This window comes from Podarcis bocagei (genome assembly GCF_964188305.1).
Source record: "Podarcis bocagei genome assembly, chromosome: 1".
NCBI classification, from domain to species: Eukaryota; Metazoa; Chordata; class Lepidosauria; order Squamata; family Lacertidae; genus Podarcis; species Podarcis bocagei.
In genome coordinates this window covers 117,112,197-117,132,426 of record NC_138125.1, presented here as the reverse complement: position 1 = coordinate 117,132,426, position 20,230 = coordinate 117,112,197, and the positions used below count along the sequence as shown (strand labels likewise).

Genomic DNA, 20,230 nt, shown 5'->3' with positions numbered 1-20,230 from the left:
CACAGAGTAAATTTGCACAGGATTGTGCAATTAGTTATACACACTTCCACCTCATTGAAATCAATGGGGCAGCAACATGCCTTGTTCTGGATCCTGGCCAAGGTGTGCCAGTAACCTTCATAGTTCTAACAACAGAGTTGTTCCAGTCATTAAGCAAACTTTCCAGTGCAGATAAACATTTGCCTGCTCTAAAGGTAAAGGGTAAAGGGACCCCTGCCCGTTAGGTCCAGTCGTGACCGACTCTGGGGTTGCGGCGCTCATCTCGCATTATTGGCCGAGGGAGCCGGCATACAGCTTCCGGGTCATGTGGCCAGCATGACTAAGCCACTTCTGGCAAACCTGAGCAGTGCACGGAAACACCGTATACCTTCCCGCCGGAGCGGTACTTATTTATCTACTTGCACTTTGACGTGCTTTTGAACTGCTAGGTTGGCAGGAGCAGGGACTGAGCAACGGGAGCTCACCCCGTTGTGGGGATTCAAACCGCCGACCTTCTGATCGGCAAGTCCTAGGCTCTGTGGTTTAACCCACAGCACCACCCTCGTCCTGCTCTGAAGGTAAATGCACTTTAATGCCATTCCTTTGCCCTTGTCTACCTACATATAGCGTAGTGATGGTGATCAACAAAAGCGGTTTAAAGGCTCTCTCAGGGCAAATCTAAAAAAATGTAGTATAAACACCGACAACTGGGAAACACTGGCCTGCGAGAGCTCGAGTTGGAGGACAAAGGTGTCATGGGCTTTGAAGATGCTCAAACACAGGACAAAAGGGAGAAACGTGCTAAGAGGAAGGCATGCTTGGCAAACCATCACCGTCATCAACTCTCACCTGAAAACCTATACCCCCACTGTGGAAGGAAATGTGGATCTAGTATTGGCCTCCACAGTCACTTACGGACTCACTGTTAAGGCCGTGTTCATGGAAGAAAATCTTACTCGGCTAAAGTGATTGCCAAAGAATAAAACATATAGAATTCAGAGATGCTCCCTTTATATTCAACAATATTAAGGAAATGGTAATTTGAGGTCATGCCCCAGAGGCCACATGGGGATGTTTGATCAGGGGAAGGTCTGAGATTGCGATAACTATGGAGCCATGCTGTAGATTTAAAGCCAGCCCTTATTCCTGTCTATATTATTCATGAACCTAAATGCTTTACAGTTCCGAGTTAACACTGATGAAAATGTAGTTGTATATGTCATTTGCACTGCCTTCTTATTTGCTAGCCAAGCTGCCTCGTTTAAGCCCCCAGGCAGGTGGGCATGACACAGTATGGGAACTTGGAATAGATACTGTCCTTCAGGAGCTTATCAGATGACTGTCTGTCAGCATCCCATTGTTCACCACCAAGTGCCAAGCTGTACAAAGCAGGCCTAGAGAAAGGAAAACATTTTGCAGATCACAAACCAGCATGCATGTGTACACACCCCTTGTTAAGCTGTGTGTTCTGGTTTGATCAATTATTTGAAAATAATAAATGGACATTTTCCCAGGACGTTCTCTAGCTTGACCATAAAGTGACTGTTCTTGCATGAGGGAAATTTTAAAAGGAGACACCAGTGTTAATCAGTTGAATTAATCAGCTTAGCAAGAAATTTTATTCCATCACACATGGCCTGAATCAAGATAGCAGTTTGGTTTTTTTATCCACTGGCAGGTGTTAATTAACTTATGAAAGAGTGTTTGTGTTATTACGGCTCAGGACTTTAAGGACTGCCTCTTTCCTTATGAACCTACCCAGACCCCGATATCACCTTCTGAGTCTCTTCTTTGTGTGCCTCCTCCATGAGAGGTCTGGAGGATGGCAACATGAGAACAGGGCCTTCTCTGCAGTGGCTCCCCGTCTGTGGAATGCTCTCCCCAGGGAAGTTCACCTGGTGCCTTCATTATACACCTTTAGGCAACGTTCCCCTTTAAGCAGGCCTTTGGTTGATTTGACTGACACCCTATGCCCTTATAAAATGTATTCTTTGTAGGGGTGGGTGCTATTGGGTTGTTGTTATTTTGATTATGTACTTTGTTTTATATTCTGATTTTGTCCTGTGAACCACCCTGAGACCTGCGGGTATAGGGGGGTATGTATATTCAATTAATAATAATAATAAATAATATTGCTTTGTGAATAAACACTGCGCTTGCTTTACGTACATTTAGGGTTGTATTCCACTTTTACTCAGAGTATGCTCTTTAAAATTAATTGATGTAAGTTGGTCATGGCTAATAATTTCAGTAGGTCTGGTCTGAGTTAGCTGAATACAAACCTTAAGCTTTAACATAATTGTTACAGGGTTGGATTCAAATATGTTGAAGTCGGTGTAATGAGTCCCGTTAGCGCAAAAGAACTGCCCCCCTCTCCTTCCCCACTTGTGCCCCCACTCTCCTCAAATCTGCTTGGGAGAACCCCCTGCCCTGCTCCAAACAGCATGCATGGGGAGATCGTTTTGTCCGGCAAGCAAAAATGCTTGCACTGATGTAGCAATCTCCTAATAATAATAATAATAATAATAATAATAATAATAATAATAATAATTTATTTATACTCCACCCACCTGGCTGAGTTTCCCCAGCCGCTCTGGGCAGCTCCCAATCAAGTGTTAAGAACAGTACAGCATTAAATATTAAAAACTTCCCTGAACAGGGCTGCCTTCAGATGTCTTTTAAAGATAGGATAGCTGCTTATTTCCTTCACATCTGAAGGGAGGGCGTTCCACAGGGTGGGCGCCACTACCGAGAAGACCCTGTGCCTGGTTCCCTGTAACCTCACTTCTCGCAATGAGGGAACCGCCAGAAGGTCCTCGGCACTGCATCTCAGTGTCTGGGCTGAACGATGGGGGTGGAGATGCTCCTTCAGGTATACAGAATTGAGGCGACAATGAATTCCACCTGCATCCTGTATTTCCTGCATTCCATTTCCCTCTGACTTCATGGTTTACATTTCTCTCTCTTTACACTGATGTGTGCATATATATACCTGCCAGCTTGGAATAAAAAAATCATGAATCTGATGAAGTAAACTCTAGCGTCCACGAAAACATTAGGCTATAATAAATGTGTTCCTCAGTAAGGTGCCACGAGACTGTTTGTTTTTTGCTGCACGTACTAATATCATTATTATTTATTAAATCTACAGCTACATACTCCAGGAAATCACCTAAATAATGTGATGAAGTAGAGGGTAAAAATCGAGACCTGCAACGACCGCCAAATCTGTACTGAGTTTGAAACAGTTTTTATGTAATGTTTGAACCGTTGATGTGCTTCTCATGCTTTCATTGCTGATTGGTGTGGGATGTTTCACAGGAACCAATTCATAAATGACTTGGGGGAACTTTTAGCCCCTCACTGGCGAGAGCCAGTGTGGTGTAGTGGTTAAGAGTGGTGGATTTGTAATCTGGGGAACCGGGTTCGCATCTCCGCTCCTCCACATGCAGCTGCTGGGTGACCTTGGGCCAGTCACACTTCTCTGAAGTCTCTCAGCCCCACTCACCTCACAGAGTGTTTGTTGTGGGGGAGGAAGGGAAAGGAGAATGTTAGCCGCTTTGAGACTCCTTCGGGTAGTGATAAAGCAGAATATCAAATCAAAACTCTTCTTCTCTTCTTCTGTTTGGGGTGTGTGTTGCCCCAAATTCCTTTGGGTCTCTTTTCTAAATATTCTTTTAAAAGGTAAAGGTACCCCTGAACGTTAGGTCCAGTCACGGATGACTCTGGGGTTGCGGTGCTCATCTCACTTTACTGGCCGAAGGAGCCAACGTTTGTCTGCAGTTTTTCTGGGTCACGTGGCCAGCATGACTAAGCCACTTCTGGCAAAACTAGAGCAGTGCACGGGAACACCATTTACCTTCCCGCCAGAGCAGTACCTATTTATCTACTTGCACTTTGACATGTTTTTGAACTGCTAGGTTGGCAAGAGCTGGGATCGAGCAACGGGAGCTCACCCCGTCACGGGGATTCGAACCGCTGACCTTCTGACTGGCAAGCCCTACTTGTCTGCTGTGTGTGGATGTTGCCTTTTGGGCTCCATGAGAATTGGCACTCAGACAATGGAGTGTGCTATTAGTAGAGAACGGTGAGGCAGCCACAGTGTTTAAAATAGCCGGTGCACAGAAGCTCCTTAATTTCCACCCCCCACTCAACACTCTAGCTTTCATTTCCCCCTCTAATTGTATGGCTATCGGGGAAAAATAAATACATTTCTGCAAAGTAGGTTTATGATGCCATTTCGAGCCCAGCCAATTAGCATCCTGAGTTACTAATGCCGCTAATTCTTTTTTTATTCATTTCGGAGCAGGAGGGGAAGAGAAGCATGTCGGAATTATTGCTAGGCACAAAGGGCAAGTATCACTTGAAGCAAGGTTTTTCTCCTCCTCCTGAAGTGCTGCCCTTCTTATCCAACGAGCTGTACAGAGAACATTGTAGTTAAGAAGGACAATCCATTTTCAAAATCCACTTTATACTGCGAGATCTCTCCAAGTCTCCTCATGCAGATGATACCGTATAGTCTTAGCACGTGGCTGCAAGTATGCACTGATACCTCTCTCCACTGCAAAATATACTGGGCCTGTGACTCCCAAACTGTCATGATCAGCGATTTATGGTGAAATCTTTTGCAGGGGAACAGTTAGGGCCAGAGGTGCCATCTTGTGAGAGTGGTGTTTTTTTTAGGGGGGGGGGTCTTCCCCAATTAGCCACAGCAGCAACAGGAGGAGAAACCAGCAACAGAAGCCATGGCTCTGCCCCCTTGTTGCAGTTGTGGAAAGGCCCGCCACAGGCCACAGAATATTGAGGGGGGCTGGCCTTCTCCTTGAAAAAAAAATGGGGGGGGGGCCTTGGCTCTGGCCTCCCTGCCCCAGATGGTGGGTTTAGACTATACACAGTTTTTTATTTAGGCGCAATCCCAGGAACATAAGCCTTGCAGGCTTGCTGTATAGCTATTAGTTTTCTGGGCCAAATCCAGTTTGCATCCAAGGTTTGCAAGGTACCGTCTCTTAACATCCTGGATTGTGACATTGTGCTGATACTGCTGTTAGCATCTTAACCCTTTATTTACTGGCTCCTCAGGTCTGCTTTCTCTTCAGTTATGGCTTGAAAGGTGACCAGATTGCACCCTTATTGCCTTAAGCATTTTGGGAAAGATGAGCTGAAAACCCAAAACAAATACATTAAACTAACTAGTAAGGCTATCTCTTTTTTTAAAAGAATCAGGTGGGTTTTTTTTAACATAATAGATTTTTTTCTTTTATTTTATCAACTTCGCATCCCATTTTCCATGGTGTTTTTTTATTTCTCCCCTTTGCTACACCCTATCCTCTCTTCTTCTTCTTTGGCGATCACTCGTAGCCGAGTAAGATTGTCTTCCATAAACACAGTTTTAACAATGAGTCCGTAAGTGACTGTGGAGGCCAATTCTGGATACACACGTCCTTCCACAGTGGGGACATAGGTTTCAGGGCGGGAGGTGATCACGGTGTGGATTTGGCAAGCATGCCTTCCTCTTAGCATGTTTCTCCCTTGCGTCCTGAGTTCAAGTGTCTTCAAAGATATATTTCTTCTTTTTTTTAAGTACCGTAGAATTATTGAGAATGAAAACATTTGATAGCGAGTCAAATCTGCAAGAAAAAGGCTGATCACAATCAGGATGGAGGGAAAGGAGCATCATTTTATTGTGGGTGAGCACTGATTATTTTCCCCTTTTGGATCATTTCCGCTCAGCTGGTATTTTACAGCTCTCAATGTTAGATGAATTATTAAGGGACTGCAAACACTTCAAGTCTCAGCTCATTCAATTAGTCGTTGTCTCCCTTTAAATGACATGTAGGCAAGATGCTTGGAACATATAGTCGGTTGCGGAGAAGCAAATCTGATATTAAACGATACACAATTCCCTGCCGTGCTTTATTTCTTCAGTCTTAACAACCAGGTAAAGTGGACAATGCAGAAGAATTATGAGCCCATATAAAAATGATGCTTCAGGTTTAGCAGCATGCATGGCAAACAGTGGCTGGAAGAGTTCATGTATTATATATATTGGAATAAAGTTATACTTTACCCAAGTAATGAATAGAACGGTTTATAAAAAAGGAATGGAAGGAGAAAAGGAAGTGTGGCAACACATTTAATCACGTGTCACACAAGGTTTATAGATTACCTTACCATATGTTCCTGTATTCTATTATTAATATTTAAAATTACTTAACAATTCAAATTGTCTAGCTGGTGACATATGTAAGGTTCAGGTGCTGTTTGTTTGAACAGCAATTTCACTTCTGTTTTCTCTCTTCATTTGCTGGGATAATTTTTCAGGCACTCACAATTTCTTCTTCTTCAAAGGCCCTCTTATACTGCACTATTAAGCGTAGAACCTATTATAATGTCATTCCACCATCTTGCAAAGCATTGTCTAGTAGCCTGGAGCTCTCGCCAGCGGGCCAACTTAAATTTAAAAAATAAAGAAAAGAAAACATGCCCCTTGATATACAGTCAGGTCATGATGAAGCCCACATATACCAGGCACCATAAATTCTCTTTAATTTCCAAAGGGGTACAGGGATCCCATTTGGGCAAATCTGTCATTTTCAGTTTCACATCTTCCAATCTTATAGTCAGTTTTCCACCTTTCTACATCAGCTTGCTTCTTCTTTTTTTAAAGTCCTCATGGAAATTCAACTATATTTTGGTGGCTTTGAGTGTGAAAACACATAGTGAGTGTCATATTCATTCTCCCTAAGCTCCATTTACAGAATGCTTCATATCTTCTCGGCATAATGCCACCTCTTGCCGATGTATCATGCCTGACAGATTCATCAGGGCTGGATTCACCAGGCGAACACTCTACAATAAAGGAATGGATTGATGTGACGCATTACTCAAAACGAGGGTTTAAACAGCTGTGAATGGGGGCTTGCAACTATTTAATGAGCATGCTCCCCGGTTTGTTTTCAATATTGTTTCCATGCAATTATTCTGATTTGGAGGTGAGAGGCTGAGCTTCACAAGTTCCCTTCATCAATCATGATCAATGCCTTCTTCTGTATGCTTAGCGTGCTTTGAAAAACCGTTACCAAAAATGCAAAAAACAAGGAAAGTGCAGCAGGCTTCTAAGTCAGGAATATCAGATTTTTTTTGTCCACAGCCAAGAGTGATGGAAGGTAGTTAAAGCAACACTTCGTTTGATGATGCTTTGCTGCCAAAGTAGAGTATGTCAACAAGTAAGCAATGAAAACACTTCCTGCTGGTTTCAGTTCCTATGGCTCCTTCCCCGATACCTGCAGTACACTTGGGTAGCACTGTGGTCTAAACCACTGAGCCTCTTGGGCTTGCTGATCAGTAGGTTGGCGGGTTGAATCCCTGCGATGGGGTGAGCTCCTGTTGCTCTGTCCCAGCGCCTGCCAACCTAGCAGTTCGAAAGCATACCAGTGCAAGTAGATAAAATAGGTACCACTGTGGTGGGAAGGTAAACAGTGTTTCTCTGTGCTCTGGTTTCCGTCATGGTGTTCCGTTGTGCCAGGTTTAGTCATGCTGGCCACATGACCTGGAAAAGCTGTCTGTGGACAAATGCCGGCTCCCTCAGCCTGAAAGCGAGATGAGCGCCACAACCCCATAGTCGCCTTTGACTGGACCTTTACTCCAGTCCTTTACTTTATTAGCTTACCTTACCTTACCTGCAGAATCCTCTCTGAAGCTTGCCAGTCACCATAGACCCCTCTCACTTTAACTCCCCCATTTCTTTTATTGTAAATATCAATACAATACAAAAACTATACACACTTGGCATTACATTACATATATTACATACAAAACATACATCACATATCTCACCTTCACCACCCCTTCCATCTACCTACCAACAAAGACAGCCACATACTGTGGTTATTTACTTTCAACCAGTTTTGTTGTGTAATTTTGTCAATCTTTAATCATTTTTTCTAACCAGTCACTTTTTGTGGGAATATTATTACTTTTCCAATTTTTGGCTATTAGCGTCCTCGCTGCGGTTGTCGCATACATAAATATAGGTCGGGCAGTTTTTGTAAATTCTCATGACATAATACCAAGTAAAAAAGCCTCAGGTTTTTTGTTGAATGAAAATTTAAACATTTTTTAAAAATTCATTATAAATAACCTTCCATAATTCTCTTATTTTCTTGCACTCCCACCACATGTGGATAAACATGCCTATTCCTTCTTTACACCTCCAACAAGTATTTATGTTCTTCTTATATATCTTTGCCAATTTGACTGGGGTTAAACACCACCTGTATTGCATTTTCAGTACGTTTTCTCTTAACCATTATGTAATATACAGAGTGAATCTAATATCTTTCCCCCATAATCGTTCCCAATCACTCATAGGTATGTTATGCCCGATGTCCTGTGCCCAGCGAATCATAACTGCTTGCACTCCTCTTCTTTCACTTCCCAATCAAGAAGGAGGTCGTACATGTTGGATATAAATTTCCCTTTTGCAATTATTAATTTCTCTTCCATTCTATTCTTTAGAATATCCTTTTTGTCTCTTCTTACCCAAACGTTCATTAATTTGAAAATATTGGAACCAACATTTACATTCGGATATCTTCATTTTTTTTTCATTTTTAGTTTGTCCTCGTCCTCTTTTAATAATATTTTGTATGTTGCCCAATTATGGTATTTTCCATATTTTTCCTTCACAGTCATGGCTTCTGCGGGTGAGGTCCACCAGGGAGTTTTTGGTTCCCATATTTTGTACAATGATTTTCAAATTATATCATCTTAAAAAACCCTGTGTGCTTTTACCTTATCATACACCAGATAAGCATGCCAACCAAAATGCGTGCCTACACCTTCTAAATCCAAAAAATCTGTATCCTTGAAGTTCATCCATTCTCTAATCCATGTTAGAGCCGCAGCTGCATGATATAACACTTCTTTCCTAGTTCAATGCTCAGAGCATTGTTTTATTCCGGTTACTCTGATAATGCTCTGGGTGTCTGTCTTTGCTTTGGCAGGGTTATCACTCACCCTTGATGAACCTAAGGCTAGAACAAGAACAAAAAAAATGTCAACACCTAGTATCCTAAGAAGGTCTAGCATGCAGAGCCTTTAAAGTGTCCATGTGCATTGTTCTCTAATTGTTCATTTCAGAAAGCATCGGCGTTTATTTTTAAAGGAAGGGCGGATTTTGTAAAGAAGCAAACAAAAACTGTCCAATTGATATTTTTTTCTGGTAGTGGAAATAATATTGTTTCTCACAACCAATGCCCGTTCTGAGTAAGGGGCAATGCTTTCTGAACTGATAACACCTTTGAAGCCATCACTAAAAACACATTCAAAGATCAACATGTTCAAGAAAATTGCACCCCGTTTCCTGCAATAATTCATCTTATTTATGACATGATATAATTATTAAGCCAAGTTATTCTGTCTCTCAGCAACTGTTAAGTTGTAGGGCAATCTATAAAAATTACATCCTCCTTGTTTCTTAGGTCATTAAACTGATACTGTCTTCCAGGCAGCCATTCATCAGCAAAACCATCTTATCCTATATAGGTATGTAGCTTATCGTAAGTTATTTTGACTCTCCCATTGTAAGGCATGAGGGGAGTGGAAAAGTATGGCACCATGTTGCATTATTATTTTTCCTATGCTGCAAATGGGAAGTTTCATGAAAGGAATACTATAGACTGTCTCTATAGAATAGGGGCAGCAAACTGAATGATGATGATGATTTTATTTATACCCTGCCCATCTGGCTGGGTTTCCCCAGCCACTCTGGGCAGCTTCCTGCAACATATAAAAGTACAGTAAATTGGATCTGGCCAGTGGATCAGATCCTTATCTTTCCCCATCCCTCCTTGGGCCAAGTTTGACAGATGGGTGGGGACCCTCAACTGTCAAGAATAATACCAGGTAACCCATTTTGCCCACACGCTTTGAAATCAAGCTGCATCACCAAAGGCACATTGCTTTGCTAGCCTGGCGGTCAGTTGGTTTTTGGTACCTGCCAGCCTTTTTGCGCCTGTCATCATATACAGCATTCCAATGTACAGCCTAAGAGCCGATTCATATGATACCATCTTACTGTATGGCACTTGTGGCAAACTCTTAGCTCGTACTTGTTCTCAGCCACATCAGCCATGGTAGCTAAACTCTGTGAATCCATTGGCACGTGCAGAGATTTGGCTGCTGGTAGGGACACGGGTGGTGCTGTGGGTTAAACCACTGAGCCTAGGACTTGCCGATCAAAAGGTCGGCGGTTCAAATCCCCATGACGGGGTGAGCGCCCATTGCTCAGTCCCTGCTCCTGCCAACCTAGCAGTTCGAAAGCATGTCTAAGTGCAAGTAAATAGGTACCGCTCCGGCGGGAAGGTAAACGGCGTTTCCGTGTGCTGCTCTGGTTCGCCAGAAGCAGCTTAGTCATGCTGGTCACATAACCCGGAAGCTGTACGCCGGCTCCCTCGGGCAATAAAGCAAGATGAGCGCCGCAACCCCAGAGTCGGTCACGACTGGACCTAATGGTCAGGGTTCCCTTTACCTTTACCTTAGAGCATTGCTAGTGAATCTTTTCAAAGGTTTGCAGTGGCAGGTCAAAAGAGAAACCTGGGTTGGCTTCTGGATGTGATCACGGTTGCGTAGAGTCATCCCATCACAACACAAAGCAGCTAGGAATCAATTTGCATTGCCCACAGAAGTATGAATAAGCTCTAAGCTTACTGACATTTGAAGTCATGGGATTAATCATAGGACAAAGAATAAGGTAAAAGTTTCATGCCACTTTTCTGGAACTTGCTGCTGGCATCAGAAGTTATCCACCTTCCCACTGCATAGCTTATTTTAAAACATTTGCTCGGCAGTGTTGTGTTAGAAAAATCTTAGTAATGCTGGTGTGAGAAGGGTGTTCATCTGTGTTGGAAGTTTTTTTTTATAAAAAAAAATTCTGTGTAAGAGAATTTAAAGACAAGCTTGTAAAATTCCCTTGGCAAGACAACTGAAAAGACGAGAGAATTGTTCCCTAGCGAATTATATTAATTGAATTGTCGCTATTTACAAAGACAAGGAATAAAACTAAGCCTTGGTCTTTAAGTGACAACTCTGTTTGCAGATCAGTCCAAAGGAAAGTGATAACCTTTGCATTGTTAATGTAAGGAACAGTCAAAAGGAGGACCAGACGAGGAAAGCATTTTATAAATGCATTCAGAGCTGACTGAATATTAAGAGGTGGATTGGTTCAGACTTTTGAAACATTTATTGTTGGCATAGCTGCAGGTTAACAGCTTCCATGGTCAGAGCATGGAATAGCCCTCGCTGGAAATACAGTAACAGTTGTGCCCTTTTGAAACCAAACACCCCAGGCTGAAGGGCAGGTGTATGCTGATTAAGCACAAATATTCCTAAGCGATACTTAGCTGCGTTTAGGTAGGCTGATGATGACTATTCCATAGGACCTCAAATGTTGCCAGACTGTAAATAGATATGTGAGAGGTGTTTTTGTTTGTTGGTTTGTTTTTTTGAAAAATAGCTTGTAGTTTTTGAAGGCTAATCTTGGCAAAGTAGGGACCCGGGTGGCGCTGTGGGTTAAACCACAGAGCCTAGGACTTGCCGATCAGAAGGTCGGTGGTTTGAATCCCCACGACGGGGTGAGCACCCGTTACTCAGTCCCTGCTCCTGCCAACCTAGCAGTTCTAAAGCATGCCAGTGCAAGTAGATAAATAGGTACCGCTCCGGCGGGAAGGTAAATGGTGTTTCCGTGCGCTGCTCTGGTTCTCCAGAAGCGGCTTAGTCATGCTGGCCACATGACCCAGAAGCTGTACGCCGGCTCCCGCGGCCAATAAAGCAAGATGAGCGCCACAACCCCAGTTGGCCACAACTGGACCTAATGGTCAGGGGACCCTTTACCTTTTTACTTTGCAAAGTAGAGCTTGGTGAAGTTGGGCATGCGCAGTGGAGCAGGGCCCTGCACACTGCAGAAAAGATGCAGTAACATGCTGAGCCCATAGGTAAATTCAAACAGGTGCCGAATTCTCAAAGAGTGTGCAGAAGCATTGCAGAAGTGACACCCTGTGCTGTTACTTTCATATGTCTGGCCGTGTGAAGAGACTTTGTATAAATGAGCTTTAAGGCAGACCAGCAGATGAAGATGTAACCACCTCTTTGAACATTTTTGTAAATTCAGATCGAGACGCCCCTTGCTCAGCTTGCTCCTTTCTGCAACCTTGCTCCTTTCAGCTGAAAATGGCTTGACAGGCTTTTTCATGAATCCTAACAAGTCTGCCCCTGGAGCAGCATCAATTAAATAAGGGGAAATCGGTGCTGTCAGCCTCAACTATTGAGGAAGAAGGTGGTCGAGGCTATTCTGCAGTCCATGAATAGTACACAGCAGGACATGAAATGCACGGGGGAAGGGCTTCTGGTATGAGGTGTGCTGCAGCAGCGATGGGGAGCCTGTGGTCCTCCAGGTATCTCCAGTCATACCTGGCCACTGGCTATATTGGCTGGGGGTCATGGAAGTTGGAGTCCATCAAACATCCAGAGGTTCCCCATTTCCGTGTGAGAGATAAAGCCAATCTAGAAGACAGTGAGGGGCATTTTTCAGACCACATAAGTGTCTGTATTTCTTACTGACTCAATGTAGTCCCCCTCCAATATAAATTGCTTTGAAATATTTTGGGCCGGATCCACCTGACATGTCCTGCTAGCAGAAGCCACTGCAAAGATTTCTGCTAGCACAATGGGGTTTCCTCCCCCTCCTCTCCTCCCATGCACCTAATGCTTTCCCCAAAATTGACTTAGGTGCTGAGGGAGGTCAGGAAAACCCCCAGAACAGCTTGTGGGGGGAGAAGAGGGGAGATGGTTCCATCAGGCAAGCAGCAACGCTTGCGTTGATTGCGTGATCTCCTTAGCATTACACTGATTACCTTCCTTTGTACATTACATTCTTTCTTCTTCCAAGGAACCTCATCAGAGTAGTGCTTTGAGTAGAGTTTAGCCTAGGAGCCAGCAACTTCCTTAAGGCCGTGAAAGGACCTCCAAAACCGAGTGGAGATTTGAACTGGAGATTTGAACTTCCACATCCAGGCTCTCTTCCTGTAGTACACCATGAGCAGGTTCACACGTAATACTCAGCCAAACTATGGCTTACTCTGGAAGTGTGAGCATGCAGGATCCCAGAGAGGAGGTCAGTGCTACTTTGCTTCTCTTCTGGTACTGGTGCTGCTCCACTCTTGTGAACTAAACCATGGTTTGGCTTAGTATGACATCTAAACCTGGGGTCATGGTTTAGCTCCCACCAGACAAAGCACAACCTATAACCAGTGTTTGTTCTTGGATGATGTGCTAAAGCAAACCATGGTTTAGAGCCCAATGGCAGGGAGACCAGGAATGGAGTGCTTTAACTGCAGTCTTCTCTCCTGGAACCCTCACAGTCATGCCCTAAGCCATTATTTGGCTTACGGTTACGTGTGCACCAGATCTTTGCATTCGGGAATGCTTGCACATTTCACTACACAGTTAAATATGGCAACACATATTTTTGCAAAAATGTCATGGACTGGACATCAGAGGAGGAGTGGTGGATATAGCCCCCTCTCCTTCTCCTGAACCTTCCCAAGAAGAGGAGGGCAGTATAGAATTACAACGATGGTTTGCAGAAGGTCATGACTCTGAGACAGAAGAGGGGGGAAACTGGGAGATAATGGAAGAGGGGGAGGGAAACAGCAGAGCCAGAACAACTGGCTGACACATTATCATTAGATAGCATTCCTGACCCCTTTCTCCTAGAATCTGGCATGCATTAAGAGTAGTAGAACAGAAAGCTCAGAGGCAGAAAGCACAGATCAGCCAGCGCAGGGATGATGTAGAATAGGAGAGATATAGAGGGTGGGGCTTTACTCGGAACAATGCCATTACAGTGGTGCCTCGGGTTAAGAACTTAATTCGTTCTGGAGGTCTGTTCTTAACCTGAAACTGTTCTTAACCTGAGGTACTACTTTAGCTAATGGGGCCTCCTGCTGCCACCACCATGCGATTTCTGTTCTCATCCTGAAATAAAGTTCTTAACCTGAGGTACTGCTTATGGGTTAGCGGAGTCTGTAACCTGAAGTGTCTGTAAGCCGAGGTACCACTGTATCTGAGAGGCGGCATCATCCATCTCTCTCTCTGTGAATACTGAATAAAATACCATTGTAAGAACTTCTTGATTTCCCATTTCTGGCTGCCAGCCACGAAGGAGGGGGATCGGATTCCCTGAAGCCTGACAAAAAAATGGCTAAAAATTATTTTTGTTCTAGCTTTCCATTGCTTTGATATTTGAACACCATCCCCATCATTTTGTACAAGGCATTGAAATGCCCCACTCCACCCTGTTTGCAAGCAGGAACCTCCCTGTAGCAACATCTGGGGCTGCTCGCACAAAGCCCTTTCAGAATTCCAGTGCATCACTACTGGCTACTTGGGAAGGAGAGCTGGGGGTTGGATTCACTCCACTCCCCGATCCCCACTGCCCCGAACAGCTAATCAATGGGAGTATTATCTTTATGAAAGAGCTTCTTCCTGCAGGCGTCCCCAGCTGCTGGATCAGAGGGCAACTGCATGGCTTGCAGCCATTTGCTTCATGCCATTTCCCACCCAGCTGGTGCTTCGGCACAGAGATGCTGGCTTTTGTGCAGATAGTGCACCAAGCTGGGTGGGGGAGTTTACAACGTGCTGTATAAGTAAATGCCCCAGCTGTTTCCCTCACGCTGCTTCAAATCCAGCCGGGTGTAAGTGTTCAGCGATCTCACACAGATCATCTCCCTGATTATGAGACAAGTAACACAGTAATAGATCACAATATAATATCCATTACTTGATTTTCATTAAATACTTGTCTCTAAATTTAGACAGATGGTTACGTGCCTGCATTTAAAACAACAACAACAACAACAACACACTCCAGTGTCTAAACAAAATAATGTGTAAAAACCAGGCTTGCCTTATTTTCTTTCTTTAAAAAAAATGCAGATTTTTCTGTATATTGGGACAGATAGCATATTGGGCCAGCTGTTTTCTGTCTTGTTGAAGAATTAGCAAGTGTGCCTCTGTATGCAGAAGTGCAAAAAAGAAAAGAAAAGAAAGATAACAAGAGACTGCTTTGGTTTCATAGTTTCCAGTGGTTTCCTCTATCTGGATAGTGGTGAATGGTGGCAGTAACCTAAGTAGATTACCTGACAGATAATCTTTCTCCGTATTTTCCTGCCTGTGCTTTGAGATCAGCCGGACAGTGTCAACATTAACTGAGATGAGAAAATCTTTGACCCACTGCAGGGCTTTCTTGGCCCTTGTGGGACACTCTCTCTTGAAGTTTGGTTTGTCTGGTTTTTTTGGTTTTGATTTATGCTAATCCGCTCTATGCTAATCTGTTCCATATCTGTTGCAAACCATACTAAGAACTGGAAGTTCCTAGAAGAAACTTCCTAGAGGAAAGAGCATGCCATTGCTCCTCCTCTTTAAAAGACCCTGAAGATGTACTACTACCCGCACGTTATGGCTCCAATATACCACCAGCAAGGGGGCAGGGGGCTTAAGCAATTCACCACCTCTCAATATCAGCTCCCCCCTCCATAGTATTGGAATAGTAACAGTGACCTGTAGGGTTGCTGTAAGGATTGCAGATAGTGTAGGTGAACTGTTCCAAACAATCTGAAAGAATAACTAAAAATTATTGTTAAATTATAGTAAACAAAAAGTACACTAAGGACAGAGCAGATTTAGAATTTTCAGAAGCCAGCCATAAATCATACCATTCAAAGTTGGAGTTAACTCTTTATTTGATGTTTGATGTCGTATTGTTTTTGTTTTTTTAAAAAATAATATTTTTTATTAGTTTTCAATTACAATCCAAAAATAGCCTAACTATAGCAATACCAATTTATAATACAATTATTAATACCTATAGTTTGAATACTGAATTATATAATTTAGATGAGGTGCCGCCCCCCTCCCCCGCATGCTAGAATTGATGGCTTGATTATTTGCTTTATTTCTGCATTCCAAAATCTTATTCATTTCCATTACATTCCGGTTGTATAAGGGATGATGATGATGATATCATATTGTGTTTTAATTTGTTGGAAGATGCCCACAGTGGGTAGGGTAACCCAGACAGATGGGTGATATATGAATAAATATTATTATTATTATTATTATTATTATTATTATTATTATTATTATTATTATTATCATCATCCAGGATCTTCAGGCCTAATGAGCACAGCAGCTCATCCCTGGTAGGTCTTGCCCTTTGAATCAGTTGCTGAGACTGAATGTCCTTGCCTTCTCACAGCTGTCTAAGTCCCCTTCTTTTCAGGGCTTTCCCCAAGCAATTGGAGACTGTGCCTGCATGATGCCAACCTCTCCTCCACTCTTTTCAGGCCTTTTCTTCTTGCAGAAGGAGGAGGAGTCACCTGTGACCTTTCACCACCCTGACTCATCTCTGCCTCTTGGAATTCCTCCTCCCCTGCTTCAGCCACAGACTCTTCCAGCTCACCACTCCCTGAAATCCTGCAACTGCACAGGAGTCCATAAATCTAAAGCTCCTGTAACAAAGCGACTCCTCAAATAATTTCGCTAACAGATGTCAAAGAGATAAACAACTATCTGACGTTTAGAAGACATCTGAAGGAAGTTTTTAATGACTGATGTTTTAATGACTGATATTTTAATGTAGGTTTAATCTTTGCGTGTTAAGACCCCCAAACCCCCTCCAAAATAAATCACACAGGAAACAGAATATTTGTTTAACATTTTTGGCGTTCATTTGGCCACAACTTTATTGTTTACAGCATGTGAGTGGTTGCTTAGGCATTGGTTCGGACTGCCTGAACCTGCCCCGGCAGGAACAGGACTGACAACTGGAACCTCCAGAAGTCAGTAAGGGAAAACATACTGAGGGAGCACAGAGGTGGATTTCCGCCTCTTAGTTCACCCCAGATGCTCCCAGGAACTCTGGCATGGCCCTACCCCTGAGAGGGGATCGGACAGAGCAAAACGAGCCCCTGGATTCCTTTACCAGAATTCCCTAGCAGCAGCAACAAAAATGAGGGGCAGGCACAGCCAATCCATAATCCCCTCCACCAAAGAATGAACCAATGCCCAAACACCAACCTTACAAAGTTGTGACGATTTGTTACACGGTAGGCAAAAACCAAATGGCACCAGCCAATCAGCCAAGTGGCAAAATTCCTACCGGGCCCCTGCTCCAAAAACAGACGACCCCTAGACAGGCATAGCAAAGTCAAAAACACAACCTTAAATTATAGGGAGGGAGGGCGGGAGGAGGGAGATCCGTTGCACGATGTGAAAAAGGAAGTATTTTGCCTCGTGCAGCTCCTCAAATAGCCCCTTAATTGCCAATCAAACCCCAACCGACAGAAATTTTCCCCAGTAACAAAGGGGCGACCAATGAGGCAAGGAGGTCATCCAAATGGGCCCGCCCCAGCAACAAGAAGGCAGTTTGGTGATCTCACCGCAACATGTGGCTCTCCATGATTTGGAGGACATGATTTGTTGGAAGCCGCCCAGAGTGGCTGGGGAAACCCAGCCAGATGGGAGGGGTACAAATAATTGCAACTTCTTCTTCTTCTTCTTCTTCTTCTTCTTCTTCTTCTTCTTCTTCTTCTTCTTCTTCTTCTTCTTCTTCCAAGCAAGTAAGCAAACAAACAAACAAACAAACAAACATTAAAGTCAAACTCACAATGGCAAGTTCCAAAAAGAGGCAATTGTTTGCATGGCAAACTAGTGTCTGGAATGTCTCCCTCTAGAAACCCTACCGCAGCTTGTGAAATATTGAACTGGGGACTGCTTGGCTAAATACATCTGTAAAGCATCAGGCAGATTGATTATGAGATCCATCGGAAATAAACTGCGAGGAGATTTATGGTTTATTTGGATGCCACATTACAGGCTTTTAATAATAAATAATAATAGTGCAGCTTTTATTTTCAAATAAAAAGGAAACAAAAACATCATTTCAGTTGCCGCTGAAGGCTACAGTCAAAACATTGTTCCTCTCTCATTTGCAGAAAACAGCGCTTGTAAAATATTGATGCACAAGTCACTTATTTCCCCCCCTTTTGTCATTATTTATAGTCACTACCCAGTAGTGCTCCGTTTCCCCAAGCTTGACAGCCACCATCTGTCACCCTCCTCTGTGATTTTAAAATAATGTGGTAGGCAAATAAATAATACAGTTAGCCCTACACAAAATAAACATAGCAAAAGACTATTGTACATCTTTATTTATCAAGAACATTTGTTGACTGCCCAATTGACAAATGTCCTCTCAACAGCTCACACGTCACACAGAGGTACAATTAAAACATTAAAATACAAAGGAAAGTGCCGGACTTCTTTCTTAATATCAAAAGTACCTGAAAATATTGTTGAGAAACACTATCTAAGGTTTGAATGTTGATGCTTAGGTTGTCTGAAATAAAAGCAACTATCATTTCATCAGCTCCATCTTTCAAATGGCTTTTAATCACATCAGTAGCATGTGAATGCTATCCCTGTAGCGAAGAAGGGTTTAACTCTAGCGTAACAATGGACAGATCGGCCAATCTCAGTGTCTAATTTTTCCAAACTTCAGTTCCATTTCCCACATTTCCATACCAGTTTTGTAATCTTTTTTTAAAAAAAAAATCCTCATGAAAATTCATCAGCATTTTAGTGCAAATTTCTCCTAATATAGGCATTTATTGTGTGCAATTTTGGCTAACGAACATATTTTTGCGAAGCAATTTCCCCTAATGCATTTTTGTATGTTACAGTGTTTCTGAACAACACATACTGTCTGAAAGAGCAATAGTTCTAAATTCCAGATGGTTTTAGCTGTATAAAAATGACTATTGCAGAACTCCCAATTTGGTCAATATTACTTTTCCTAAACTCAACCGACTGTTCTTGCTCAGATGTCTTTCTGGAATCACTGAGGTGGAAGACCTTCTGTATTCCATCTTACATTGTCCTTCACACTTGAAACCCCAGTATAAAATAATCCGAGAAAAGATATATGCCACCTATTGTCAGATTCTGACTTTTTTTTTTTAAAATCGTTGTCGTTTCGCTCCATGGCTCCTCAGCCAAGCACATACACCAAATGTCTGAATCTGTGATTCCTCTTATACTGAGCAGGATTAATACCACAACAACACATCATTCATTGGGTAATCCTAACATGTCTCATGGTCTAAACCCAACTCACATTCTCTTTTAGGGGACGAACAAACCAACACTTGGCGAATTCTGCTTCACAATGATAAGAAGAGCCGACATCGAAAGATCAAAGAACGGCATTGCTATGAATGCTTGGCCATCACAAGCCAGTCATTCCTGGGGTAACTTTTCTGACACCTCTTGCTTAAAACCCTAAAAAGCCAAAAGGCCCCACTTTTGCAGTCTGTATTCATACTAAAAACAAAGATCAAGCATGCTTCTGCCTTTCTGCTCCATGGGAGTTTTCTGCCCTCCCTGAGCTCACCTTAGGACACCTGCGTTACAGTTTCACAGGTGTACCTCCCCAGTCAAACTCCCCATCTGACTCTGTCCTCTTCTTGTACTGGCTGCTACAAGGCCCTGTGTGAAAGTGCTTCCAGAGACAGCTACAAATTTGTCATGGTGATGTTCTGATTTGGTATTTTATTATTAATTTTTATTGCTCTTTTATCCTTTATTTTATTGCTTGTTTTTTCTTATAACTTGCTTGTTTTCTAAGCCTTGATTCTGGCTTCTATTCATTGCAATTTATATGCATAGAATTTTCACTGTGGATTTGCAAAAGCAATTTGTTGCATACCTTTGAGCCTGATTGATTATTATTAGTATTTTTTAATATATTTTTTGCAATGGCCTTTGGCCACAAGGAATACAAGTCTGACCAAGATCGCAATTAAAATATTAATTGGCAGCATCTCAGACAAGATAAAAACCAACCCTTCTGTTTCCTTCCTAAAGCAACCTTCATCTTCACAGCTTCTGTAACCAGGAAAAAGAACTACAGTAGAGACAATATTGCAAATGTATCTCGGTGCTTAGGATAGAGGAGGGCTCTTCCCATCCTTTTCTCCACCTTTCTGAAATAGGAAGTTGTAAAGGATATTAACAGTGCTTTTTTCTGAGGGTACTCAAGGGTGGCACTGTGGTCTAAGCCACTGAGCCTCTTGGGCTTGCCGATCAGAAGGTTGGCGGTTCGAATCCCCATGACGGAGTGAGCTCCCGTTGC

The 20,230-nt window shown here is 42.9% G+C and overlaps 1 protein-coding gene across 1 annotated transcript in view; it reads right to left on the bottom strand.

The window, feature by feature from the left end:
• Window positions 1-16,450, bottom strand: part of CWC22 (CWC22 spliceosome associated protein homolog) — a 121,828-nt gene extending 105,378 nt beyond the window's left edge. Inside the window, exon 1 of the mRNA XM_081210898.1 lies at window positions 16,438-16,450. The gene's annotated coding sequence lies outside the window, so the exon portion shown is untranslated. The remainder of the gene's footprint in view (window positions 1-16,437) is intronic.
• Window positions 16,451-20,230: the final 3,780 nt, after the last annotated feature.